Source organism: Anomaloglossus baeobatrachus, chromosome 2, assembly GCF_048569485.1.
Source record: "Anomaloglossus baeobatrachus isolate aAnoBae1 chromosome 2, aAnoBae1.hap1, whole genome shotgun sequence".
Lineage (NCBI taxonomy): Eukaryota > Metazoa > Chordata > Amphibia > Anura > Aromobatidae > Anomaloglossus > Anomaloglossus baeobatrachus.
In genome coordinates this window covers 433,736,726-433,749,305 of record NC_134354.1, presented here as the reverse complement: position 1 = coordinate 433,749,305, position 12,580 = coordinate 433,736,726, and the positions used below count along the sequence as shown (strand labels likewise).

Here is a 12,580-nt window from a genome sequence, read left to right as displayed (position 1 = left end):
CTCCGGATGGGCCTAGAACTTGTAGGTATTCATCCTCAGGCCCTGAGATCCACGGCGGAAAATCTCTACTTGGTCATACTGCTGTACGGTTTCTCCTAGATAAGTGCTTGTAAAGCAGGATGATCCAGAGGTGGAGTCAGGAGGCTTATAAACCTTTCCATGTGTCCTTCTTCCTCAGGATTGCTATATGGACCCTGCTTACTACTACGTTAAAATATACAACTCTACTTAGTAATGATTGCTGAGGAGGTCAGCAGCAGGATCCATAACACTATGATAAAATGTTGACCATACTTTGTTTTATTTTAGGAGAAGAGGCATCAATTCAACAATTTTCCTGGTTTGGACCATTTTGGAGATCCATAGGAGCCTTCACTCATCCAGATCCTTAACAGTGGCTTCCTGTGTGCTTTGCTACAACACAAGACTTTCTTGAAATATAATTGTCTTTAGGCAAGTAAGGTGTCCATGGGGGTTTATCTAGACTTAAGGGTACTTTACGCACTGCGACATCGCTAGCGATCTCGTTAGCGATGTGAAATTCTAGATCGCAAGTGCGATTTTTCGAGATTGCACATGCGTAAAATGACCTATGTGCAATCTCGAAAGATCGCACTTGCGATCTAGAATTTCACATCACTAACGAGATCGCTAGCGATGTCGCAGTGCGTAAAGTACCCTTTACAGTGTGTAATATGCACTTTTTCCAGTAACACACTATTTTACTGGGATGTGATGTGTTACCGATGTGTAAAAGCCACTTTATAGGGACAGATGATCTGTTCGTTACAAGTGCTGGTTAGTTGGTATTCAGTAAACTTCCATTTATATGCAGCAATAAGCTATTTTTATGCCCCCAAAATAGATGCATTCAACAAAAGTAGCCAGCATTTGGAAATGTTTTCATGGTGAGTGTGTAAGAACAATTACCCCTATAGATCTTGTATGGCCGCTCACCATCTAACTTACCATACTTATGTCAGCTAAGTTACTGTATTCTTATTATCCTTTATTATCTTATTATATATTTTGTAAAATCTTACTGTTAATCTGAAAAAAAAAAAAGGAAAGTTTGCTTTGTTTCGGAGGCCTACGTTGGTCAGTTTGTCCGCCCCCCCCCCCCCCCACCCAAATAAGTCAGTAGGTGCTGCTAGAACAATTGATTGCTTTCCAGATAATTTTAGCCCACTTAGATTACTCTAAATTGATTGATTAAAATATTAAAATGGAAGATTTTTTTTTTTTTTTTTAGGATCTGAAATTGTAATTTTTTTTTATTGTTTAGTAGTAATTGTTAAGAAGGAATATTTCTCATCACGGAGAATGACCTATCTGACATGTCAATGTAACAAGACTTATAAACCATACAGTGCTCCTCTGGGAAAATTAAATAACCAAATAGCCTCTCATTTAGCCAAATCAGATCTCCTACAACACCTGAAACGCGTGTCTGCAAAAGGAGTTTCTGGTTTGGATTTTTACATTAGAGCCATTCTTACTTTAGAGCCATTACATATGACAACGGGGAAGACTAATATTATGGAGACCTGACAAACCAGTCTGGCTACCAGTGAGGGGACTTATAGCTGCAATGCCCCTCTGGGAATTATTCAAATTGTTCCTCCAGTGAGGAAGGAGACAAACTCTAGCGCCATAGCTTCTCATAAGCCAGATCAGATACCCACACTTTGCAGTGACGAGGGGCAATCACCCTGAAACACAGTGTCTGCAAATTGGGATTCTGATCTGGTATAAATCCTAAGTCTTATGAAAAGGCTTGTTTATATGTGCGCACGTTGTGTAATTTCATGCAGTTACGCTGCGCTTTGTAGCGCAGCGTAACTGCATGCGTCCTGCGTCCCCTGCATAATCTATGAAGATTATGCAGGAGCCGTGTGCACGTGGCATCTTAGAGCGCAGCGCTTCGGCTGCTGCCCGAAGCGCGCGTTCTAAGAAGTGACATGTCACTTCTTTCCTGCGCTCTGCATGCAGCCCCTGCTCTGTCTATGGGAGGAGCTGCAGTCAGAGCGCATGGAATCAGCTTTTTTTTTTTCACTACGGACATTTTCTGCAGCAATTTGAAGCGCACGTGTGCTGTTCAGATCGCTGCAGAAATTTCTGCAGTGACAGTACGCAACGTGCGCACATAGCCTTACATATGACAAGGCGCATTAAAGTGTCGATATTGACTTTTAGGACATCCAATAGGTGGTGCCAGAGATCAAGTCCTCTACTTTTTGAAGAGGCTGTTTGCATTGTTTAGTAGTGGCATTATTAGCAAACGTAAAGATTTGTTTAGAAGATAAGCATAAATTGCAGTTCCAGCATTAGTTACTGGTAAGGCTATGTGCGCACAGTGCGTTTTTCGCGGTGTTTTTGCGCGTTTTTCGGGTGCATTTTTGGCCTCAAAACTGCAGGACTTTGCTTCCCCACCAAAGTCTATGAGTTTTCATTTTTGCTGTCCGCACACATCTGTTTTTTTTACCTGCGTTTTTGAGTTAAAAAAAAAAATGGACATGTCAGTTCTTTCCTGCGTTTTTCTGCGTTTTCCGCCCATGCAATGCATTTGAAAAACGCAGCAAAACGCAGAGATCAAAAACGCAGCAAAACGCAGCCAAAAACACACCAAATCGCGGCAAAAACGCATGCGGTTTTTTATGCGTTTTTTTTCGACGCAGGTGCGTTTTTAGCGGCCAAAAACGCAGCGTCAAAAAGACGCAGTGTGTGAACCTAGCCTATCACTGTGATCCAAGACCTTTTCTATGCAGATACTAAGAAAATTTGTTACCTGGTTTTAGTTACCCCATCTGAGAGGCGCATAATATAGACCCTGATTCCAGTGATATGCCACTTACTGGGTTTCATACTGCAGTTTTGATCATAGCTTTATCTGCTGCAGATCTAGTAGATCTCTGAATCCTGTGCTCTGTATAACACCTCCCACACCACTGATTAGCTACTTTATGAGCTATGACCATAAGCAGAAGCTGCCAGTGATGGAGCACATGAATATGGGGGACTACAGTGCAACAGGTTTTATTTATAGTCTACTTTTCTGATTTAAGAGTGATTTTTCTCAAAACTATAGCAAACAGCATAGTTTGTGACATTGATTGGGGTCTTTGCCCATTCATTATCCTGCATTTAGATTAGGTGGCAAAAACCATATGATGGATTCCCTTTTATCAATATTTTGTTATTTCTCTTGTGAATTCATTGGTAATTCTGTGTGTTGGACCTGATGGTATGGGAATTCTTTTTGGATGTTATCTGTAGCTTAGTGTTTCCTTTTTGGCTTACATTGTGGTTAGTTAAATGCTTGCAAGGTCTAGGAAGTGAGAAAGTCAGTACCTTGTTCAATTTCACCAGTAGATGATGTAGTTACCTTGCCTCTTTTTTCCCAACTGTCATAGCAGCACCTCTACCCTGATGTGCTTTGCCCCAGTAGCCCTTCCTTTTCCCACTAGTGTTATTCTGGTATGCCCACTGGTCACATTTGTGCTGTACACATGTTTTCTAGTAGCTCAAGCACTATGGGACCTATTCAATAAGATTGGCATTGCACACGACAGTCATAATGAAGAACTTTATGTAGTATGCTGTGCTACAATCATTAGGAGGTGCACACCACTAAAATTAATTTGGCGCATGTTACTAGTTTCATGTATATCCAGTGACTAGAGTAGCATTTCCGGCGTAAGAAAAGCCGGCACTTCTGCTGAATTTGATGGGCGGGCGTAGCCATGCCTTTCCTGTCCCAACTCCGCCTATTTTGGTGGCGCTGCTTTAAACTGGCGTGAAAACTGCAGAAGTCACAAAATGTGTACACAATTCTGTGTGCAAAACATTTGCAACTTTTGACCAACTTTACACCATTTTCCTACAGTAGCTTAAAGGCTTTGATAATTGGGGTCCCATGTCTTTGCCCTTTTTAAAAAGAAGTTCTTTATTTCTATAGCAACGAGATATTCTGCATCACTTTATAATTCAAACCTCTTTTCTCCCTAGTCTTAATTATAGCACCATTCTGAATTTCCCAGCTAATCACAGCAGTTCATTCTCTTCCCTTTCACACAATGTTGTGCCTCCCTTTTTCCACATTTTTAACAGCAGAGTAGTAGCAGAGTAGTAGTAAACATTGTACCTTGATCTACCCTCCACCCACCAGTAATCATTGCAGTACCCTATATGCAGCCATCTCTCCAGTCCATGGAAACTCAGCAGTCTGTATGTAGAACACAATATACAACTTGTACAGTGAGGGAAAATAAGTATTTGATACACTGCTGGTTTTGCAAGTTTTCTCACCTAAAAGAATGGAGAGGTCTGTAATTTTTATCGCAGGTGGTACACTTCAACTGTTACAGACAGAAGAAAAAAAACAAAATCCAGAAAATCACATTTGTATGATTTTTAAATAATTAAGTTGCATTTTATTGCATGAAATAACTATTTGATCACCCACCAACCAGCAAGAATTCTGGCTTTCATACTTGTGGTGTTTTTATTTTCTTTAAGAAGCCCTCTTACTTTGCACCACACAATCAATCAATCAATCTCACTCCAATTTTTTTCCACCAAGAACAAAGAGCTATCTAAGGACACCAGGGACAAAACTATAGACCTGCACAATGCTGGGATGAGCTACAGGACAATAGGCAAGCAGCTTGGTGAGAAAGCAACAACTGTTGATGCAATCATCAGAAAACAAAAGAAACACAAGATGACTGTTAATCTTACTCAGTCTGGGGCCCCATGCTAGATCTTTCCTCATGGGGTAAGGATGATTTTGAAAAAGGTCAGGAATCAGCCCAAAACTACAAGTGAGGACCTGGTCAATGATCTGAAGAGAGCTGGGATCACCATCTCAAAGATTACCATTAGTAACACACTACGCTGTCATGGATTAAAACCCTGCAGGGCATGCAAGCCTGCTCACATCAGCACATGTTCAGGCCCTTTTGAAGCTTGCAAATGATCATCTGGATGATCCAGAGGAGGCAGAAGGTCATTTGGTCAACTGAGACCAAAGTAGATTTTTTTTGGTATCCATTCCACTCGCCATGTTTGGAGGAAGGAGTACAAACCCAAGAACATTGTCCCAACTGTGAAGCATGTGAGTGGAAACTTCATACTTTGGGGGTGCTTTTCTGTAAATGGACAGGAGGACTGCACTGTATTAAAGGGAGGATGGATGATGTCATGATGTATCGCAAGATTTTGGCCAACTACCTCCTTCCTTCAGTAAGAACATTGAAAATGGGTCGTGCCTCGGTCTTCCAGCATGACAATGACTTGAAACGCACAGCCAGGCTAACTAAGGAGTGGCTCCGTAAGAAGAATTTTAAGGCCTTGGAGTGGCCTTCCCAGTCTACATACCTGAACTCAATAGAAAATCTTTGGAGATAGCTGAAACTCAATGTTGCTCAGCGACAGCCCCGAAACCTCAAAGATCTGGAGATCTGTATGGAGGAGTGGGCCAAAATCCCTGCTGCAGTGTGCAAATGTGGTCAAGATCTACAGGAAATGTCTGACCTCTGTAATTGCAAACAAAGGTTTCTGAATTAAATATTACGTTCTGTTTTTCTATTGTATCAAATAATTAATTAGCATTTTATTAAATACAATATTTTAAAATGATACAATGTGATTTTCTGTATCTTTCTTTATCGTTCCTTATGGGAGACCCAAACCATGGGTGTATAGCTTCTGCCTCCGGAGGACACACAAAGAACTACACTCAAACGTGTAGCTCCTCCCTCCCAGCCTATACACCCCCTGGTAGCCAGTCCTAGCCAGTTTTCGCTTTGTGTGTCAGGAGGATCACACACACACATATGCATCCTCTTTTGATTTTTCATTTTTTCTAAAGATTTGGAAGAAAAGTGGGTCCACTGGACTCCCAGCATGTCCCTTCTCACCCCCCTGGCGGCGGTGCTGTTAAGGTTGACTTCAGGGCAGGAGCCCTTCATGCCGCGCTCCTTCACCATCCCTTAGGGGCTCTGGCTTGAAGTTAGAGCCAACACGGTTCTCACTGCCTTGCAGGAGACCGGCCTCCATCCGCAGCCCTTGTGCAGGACCCTGCTGGAAGGAGCACTGAACCCCAACCCCACCAGGGACTGGGCCCTGCGTCTCAAAGCTAAGTATAGAGACGTTATTCAGAGGGTCCTTCTGCAATGTGGGGCACTTTTATTGGGGGGGACAGTGATTTACTTTGATAATGCTGTTTTTTACTGTGTTTCCGGCCGGTTCCACGGTTTTTACTGGGAACCGCGCCGATGATGCCTGATTGTCGGCCGCATGCATAACTCTAGGCCCCGGCTTCAGCCGCGGCCTAGTTTCGTTTCGTTCCCCTGCATGTCAGTCATGCAGGGGGACACTGCAGCGCCGCCCGCCGGCCGCTCTGCACAGGGGAGGACACTCCTATCTGAGGAGATGATTCCCTCCCCTGTACATCTCCTTAGCCCTCCGATTCCCGCTCCTGGGTTAACCCCCGCCCCCCCCCCTCACTCCGGCGCCATTTTCTCAGCGTCCTTAGTACACTGGTCGGCGCTGGCTGCTCTGCAGTGCAGAGGGAGTGAATATCTGGCTGGGGGTCCAGGCTTGGAATCCGGAGGGCGCACATAATAGCGGCCTGATAAGTCACAACCTTTGGTTGTGCACTTTTATGCACTCTCAGGGCATTCTGAAGGAGTTAATTCTTTATTATAGAACCTCCTCCTCAGCAGCATGTCTCACACTAGGAAGGCTGTACACTACATGCTCTGCATGTAAGCTCATATTGCCTGAACCGGCACAGACCACACACTGTAATGGTCTCATGTGGTGGTGCCTCAGCCTGGAGTCTCCCCAGGCTGAACCCCTGTCTTGGGTAGCATCTTTTTCCAATGCTATTTCCCAGTCCTTTGCAGACTCCATTGGACAGTTGTCTCGGACGCTGCTAAGCATGCATCAGCCCCCTTCTCAGGGTGCCTCTGATGCTCCAGCTCGCTCTGCAGAGCTCACAGAGTCTGTTTCATCTAATCCCTGACCCCGTCCTCCTAAACGGAGACGCAGGGACTCCTTTCCTTCCTTGCCCCACGGCTCTGCCTCACGGGCCGAGTCACAAGGCGAGGAGGATACCCTTACTGTGGGCTCAGACGCTTCGTCTCTGTACCCCATTGATACCGATGGTGATGCAGATGTTAGCGATTTGATGCGTCCATTAACTCCGTTCTGGACCTTAACCCTCCAGTGTCAGAAGAACAGGCCTCTTGGGTAGGAAAACATCAGTTTATCTCACCTAGGAGAGCAGGCCACTGTGACTAAACCCAGGGCCTGTCCTGACAAACGTTTTCTTAAGCGTACTTCTGACCTACTGGGGGCTCGGACGCTCTCCATGTACCCTATTGATCTGTCCGAAAGTGACGCAGATGCTAATGATTTGATTGCGTCCATTATATTTATACTGGACCTCAATCCGCCTGTATCAGGAGAGCAACCCTCTTTGGCAGAAAACCATCAGTATACCTTGCCTAAGAGAACAAGGAGTGTGTTCCTTATCCACTCCAGCATTCAGGTCACTGTGACCAAGCCCAGAGCTTGTCCTGACAGACGCTTCCCAGAGCGTGGTTCTGATGACTGTTTTCCCCTTCCACCAATGGTGGTCAAGGAGTGGGCTCATTCACCAAGGGTGGACCCTCCGGGGTCTAGATTTTCAGCCCGGACAGTTGTCGGCTCCTCTCTGAGGATCCCACTGTCCGCCAGGTTGTCCTTCTGGCCAAATCTATATTTGAGGCGGCAGGGGCCTCGTTCTCCCCATCTTTGCAGCAGTGCGAGCTCTCAAGCCATCTCTGCTTCTTGGGAGGAGATGCATTCCCTCACCAGGGCCTTTTTGCCCGAATTGGTTGCCTTAACTTCCAGGCTTCAGTCTTTTCATCTATAGGTGGAGACTGTCACCGCACTGCGGTGGCCTCGGCCACTTCCCTCGCTATCCGCAGGTTCCTGTGGCTTCGAGAGTGGAAGGCAGATGCTTCTTACAAAGTTTCCTTGCTGGACTCCCTTTTGCTGGGACCAGTCTATTCGGTGAACAACTGGATGAAATTATTAAGGAAGCTTTTGGCAGGAAGAGTACTTCCATGCCACAACCCAGGAAACCTTCCAGGGCAGGAACCAGTCGAGGTTTCGTTCCTTTCGTTTCCTCTAACTGGTCGTCCTCTAAGCCCTCGGCCTCGTCCACTATCTCAGCCAAGGTCCGTAATCCAACTGGCGCATGAAGCCGTGTCCTAAGTCGGCAGGAGCTGCTGCCACCAGGGCAGCCTCCTCTTGATTATCTGGCCACGCCAGTAACGTCCTTGGTCGGTGGCAGGCTCTCCCTCTTGGGCGACGTGTGGTTGCAACACGTCTTCGATCAGTGGGTGTGGGTTACCCTCTCCCACGGCTACAAAACAGATTTTTTTCTGACAACTCCCCCCTGCTCCAAGGCAGCCGCCTTCTCACAGGCCGTGGCATTCTTGCAGGCCAATGGAGTAATTGTACCAGTTCCCGACTGGGAACGGTTCTGAGATTTCTACTCAAATCTCTTCCTAGTCCCCGAAAAGGACGGTGCTTCCGACCTGGATCTCAAGCTTCTCAACAAGCATGTTCAGGTGCGGCAATTTTGCAGAAATCTCTGCGATCAGTCAATGACCCAAGGAGATTTCTTAGCATCCATCGACATCAGAGAGGTCTCTCTGCATGTGCCATTCGCAGTTTCCCACCAGCGTTGGCTACGTTTTGTAATCAGAGAGGAACATTTCCAATCGTGGCTCTCCCCTTGGGCTAGCCACGGCCCTTTGTGTATTCACCAATTGCGGTGCTGCTCCTCCAGGGGTTGGTAGTGATTCCTTCCTGGACGCCCTTCTAGTCAGGGCTTCATCCAGTGCAGACTGTCAGCGGAGTGTCTCGCTCACTCTCGCCACGCTTTCAAGTCCACTCTGATCCCGACCCAGGAACTTACGTACCTAGGGATGCAATTCGAGACTCTGCTGGCGCTTGTGAAGCTGCCCTTAGTCATACAGCAGTCTCTTCATCTGGCGGTTCGCTCTCTGCTGAGGCTCCGCCGTCATTCCATCAGGCACCTCATGCAGGTGCTGGGTCAGATGATGGCGTCAATAGAAGCGGTTCCCCTTGCCAGTTCCATCTGCGTCCCCTGCAGCTGGACATTTTCCGCTGTTGGGGCAAGGGACTTCTTCCTTGCACAGACTGGCTCTGTCGCCACAGACCAGGAGCTCTCCTTAAGTGGTGGCTTCGGCCCCTCTCTCTGTACCAGGGACGCTCCTTTCTGGCCCCGTCCTGGGTGATTCCGACCACGGGCCAGTCTATCCGGCTGGGGAGCAGTTTCTCCACCACCGAGCATAGGGCACTTGGACACCGTCCGAATCAGCCCTTTCGATCAATGTGCTAGAAATCAGGGCTGTAGTCCTTGGACTCGCAGCCGCCTAGCAATGTTGGAAGTTCAACATATCCTTCAGTGGACGGAGGACTCAGAGTCCACCATATCCGCAGTCCACATCCCAGGCGCAGAAAACTGGGAGGCAGATTATCCCAGCCGTCTAACCGTGGGCAGCGGCGGGTGAGCCCTGCATCCGGCAGTGTTCCGGTCAATTTAGCAGGCAGGGCACTCCGGAAGTGGATCTATGGCATCCCGGCACAACAACAAGGTCCCGGTTTACGTGGCTCGCTCCCACGATCCTCAGGCCTTGGCACGCGCTGGTTCCAGATTGGTCCCAGTTCCGTCTGGCCTACGTGTTTCCCCCTCTAGCTCTCTTGCCCAGAGTCCTGCGCAAGATCAAAATGGAGGGCCGTCGGGTCGTACTTATCGCCCCAGGCCCAGGCGAGCTTGGTTTCCAGACCTGCTCCGTCTGTTCGTAGAGGTGCTGTGGCATCTCCCGGACCGGCCAGACGTTCTCTCAGAGGGTCCGTTTTCCACAACAACTCTGCGGCTCTCAGATTGACGGCGTGGCTCGTGAGCCCTGAATCCTTACGGCTTCAGGCATTCCTTCCGAGGTCATCTTCACTATGACTCAGGCTCGGAAGTCTTCCTCGGCCAGGATTTACCTCAGGACTTGGAGAATTTTCCTGTCCTGGTGTCGTTCTTCCGGCCATGCTCCTTGGCCGTTTTTTCCTTGCCGACCATCCTGTCTTTTCTACAGTCCAGCCTGCAGCTAGGTCTGTCCCTCATTCCCTCAAGGGACAGGTCTCGGCTCGGTCAGCGTTGTTCCAGCGGCATATCGCCCGACTGGCCCAGGTGCGCTCCTTCATGCAGGGCGCATCTTACATCATTCCGCCTTACCGGCGGTCTCTGGATCCCTGAGACCTTACTTGGGTCCTCATGGCCTTACAGAAACCCCCCTTTGAGCCTCTTAGGGAGGTTTCGTTGTTTAGTCTTTCACAGAAAGTGGTCTTTCTGGTGGCCATAATTTATCTCAAGAGAGTCTTTTATTTGACTGTGCTCTCTTCGGAGTCACCCTTTTTGTTTTTTTTCGCCAAGACAAGGTGGTTCTCCGTCCAACTCCGGGCCTTCTCCCTAAGGTGGTGTCCCCTTTCCACCTTAACCAGGACATTTCATTGTCTTCCCTTTGTTCGGCCCCTGTGCATCGCTTTGAGAAAGCGTTGCATGCTTTAGATTTGGTGCGGACGCTCCGGATCTATGTGTCACGCACCGCTGTTTCTTAGGCGGTGCACCTCTCTTGTGTGCTGACCATACGTCAGCGCAAGGGTCTCTCGGCTTCTCAACCGACCCTAGCTCATAGAATAGGTCGGCCATATCCGATGCCTACCAATGTTCTCAGATGCCTCCCCCGCTGGGGATTAAGGCGCACTCGACCAGAGCCGTCGGTGCCTCTTGGGCTACGGCTCAGCAGGTCTGTCAGGCTGCCACGTGGTCTAGTCTGCACTTTTTTTCGAAGCATTACCAAGTGCATGCTCATGCTTCGGCAGATGCGAGCTTGGGCGGACGCATCCTTCGGACGGCTGTCGCCCATTTGTGAAGTTAGGTTTCGCCTACTTCTCAGTGTCTGTTTTTTTTCCCACCCATGGACTGCTTTGAGACGTCCCATGGTTTGGGTCTCCCATAAGGAACGATAAAGAAAAAGAGAATTTTGTTTACTTACCGTAAATTCTTTTTCTTATAGTTCCGACATGGGAGACCCAGCACCCTCCCTGTTGCCTGTTGGCAGTTTTCTTGTTCCGTGTGTTTTCACCGGCTGTTGTTGTAGACAGAGGTTCCGGTTGTTCCGGGTTTTGCTCTATCTCTACTTGTGGGTGGATGTCCTCCTTCAGCTTTTGCACTAAACTGGCTAGGACTGGCTACCAGGGGGTGTATAGGCTGGGAGGGAGGAGCTACACGTTTGAGTGTAGTTCTTTGTGTGTCCTCCGGAGGCAGAAGCTATACACCCATGGTTTGGGTCTCCCATGCCGGAACTATAAGAAAAAGAATTTACGGTAAGTAAACAAAATTCTCTTTTTTTTTTTTTTTATTCTGTCTGTCACAGTTGAAGTGTACCTATGATAAAAATTACAGACCTCTCCATTCTTTGTAGGTGGGAAAACTTGCAAATTCAGCAGTGTATCAAATACTTATTTTCCTCACTGTAGGTGACATATTCTCCATGTCGGGTGATCTCGGAGGAAAATGCTTTTTGTACATAGAATGATGGAATGTCTCATTATGTCTTGGTCTGCTTTCTTAGATGTGAGGACATTTTATGCAAATCATCTGGATTTTCTGGCATGTCTTCATTTCTATAGCTTGCCATTATGTGTTTTACTGTCAGACTGTAATAACTAATTCTCTGGACTGTAGAAGTGAATTATTCATTATATTTGTTACTTATAAAATTTGATATAAAGGGGTATATATCTGGATCAGCTACAGAATTGTTGAATGTTTCCATCAGTGTAGTCGCTATGAAAAAATGTGTCCCATCACAAAGTACAAACTTGCAACTACCATCTTCTGGCCGAACACCTAGTATTACACCGTTATTTTTGGCTTTAGGCATAACAGAAATTAACCATACGTTTTTTTTGTTTTTTTTTGGAAAGCAGTAGGTGTTCCTTCAGTACCACAAGGCTCCCTGCTTGTTTATACAGAATAGGTGACAGCTACAAGTACATGTGCATCTCAGTAAATTAGAATATCATCAAAAAGTAATTTATTTCAGTAATTCAATACAAAAAGGGAAACGCATATATTATATAGTCACTACACACAGAGTGATCTATTTCAAGTGTTTTTTGCTGTTAATCTTGATAATTATAGCTTACAGTAAATGAAAACCCAAAAGTCATTATCTCAGAAAGTTAGAATAATTACCACAAAACACCTCCAAACGCTTCCTAAGCGTTTAAAATGGTCCCTTAGTCTGGTTCAGGAGGCTACACAATCATGGGGGAAGACTGCTGACTTGACAGATGTCCAAAAGGCAGTCATTGACACAATCCATAAGGAGGGTAAGCCACAAAAGGTCATTGCTAAAAGTGCTGTATCCAAGCATATTAATGGAAGTTGAGTGGAAGTAAAAAATGTGGCAGAAAAAGGTGCACAAGCAACCGGGAT

The 12,580-nt window shown here is 46.6% G+C and overlaps 1 protein-coding gene across 4 annotated transcripts in view; it reads left to right on the top strand.

The window, feature by feature from the left end:
* The window catches only part of BCAS3 (BCAS3 microtubule associated cell migration factor), a 1,792,248-nt gene that overhangs the window by 10,838 nt on the left and 1,768,830 nt on the right, over window positions 1-12,580 (top strand). For all 4 annotated transcript variants that reach the window (XM_075336241.1, XM_075336239.1, XM_075336242.1 and 1 more), the window contains exon 2: window positions 310-453. The gene's annotated coding sequence lies outside the window, so the exon portion shown is untranslated. The remainder of the gene's footprint in view (window positions 1-309; window positions 454-12,580) is intronic.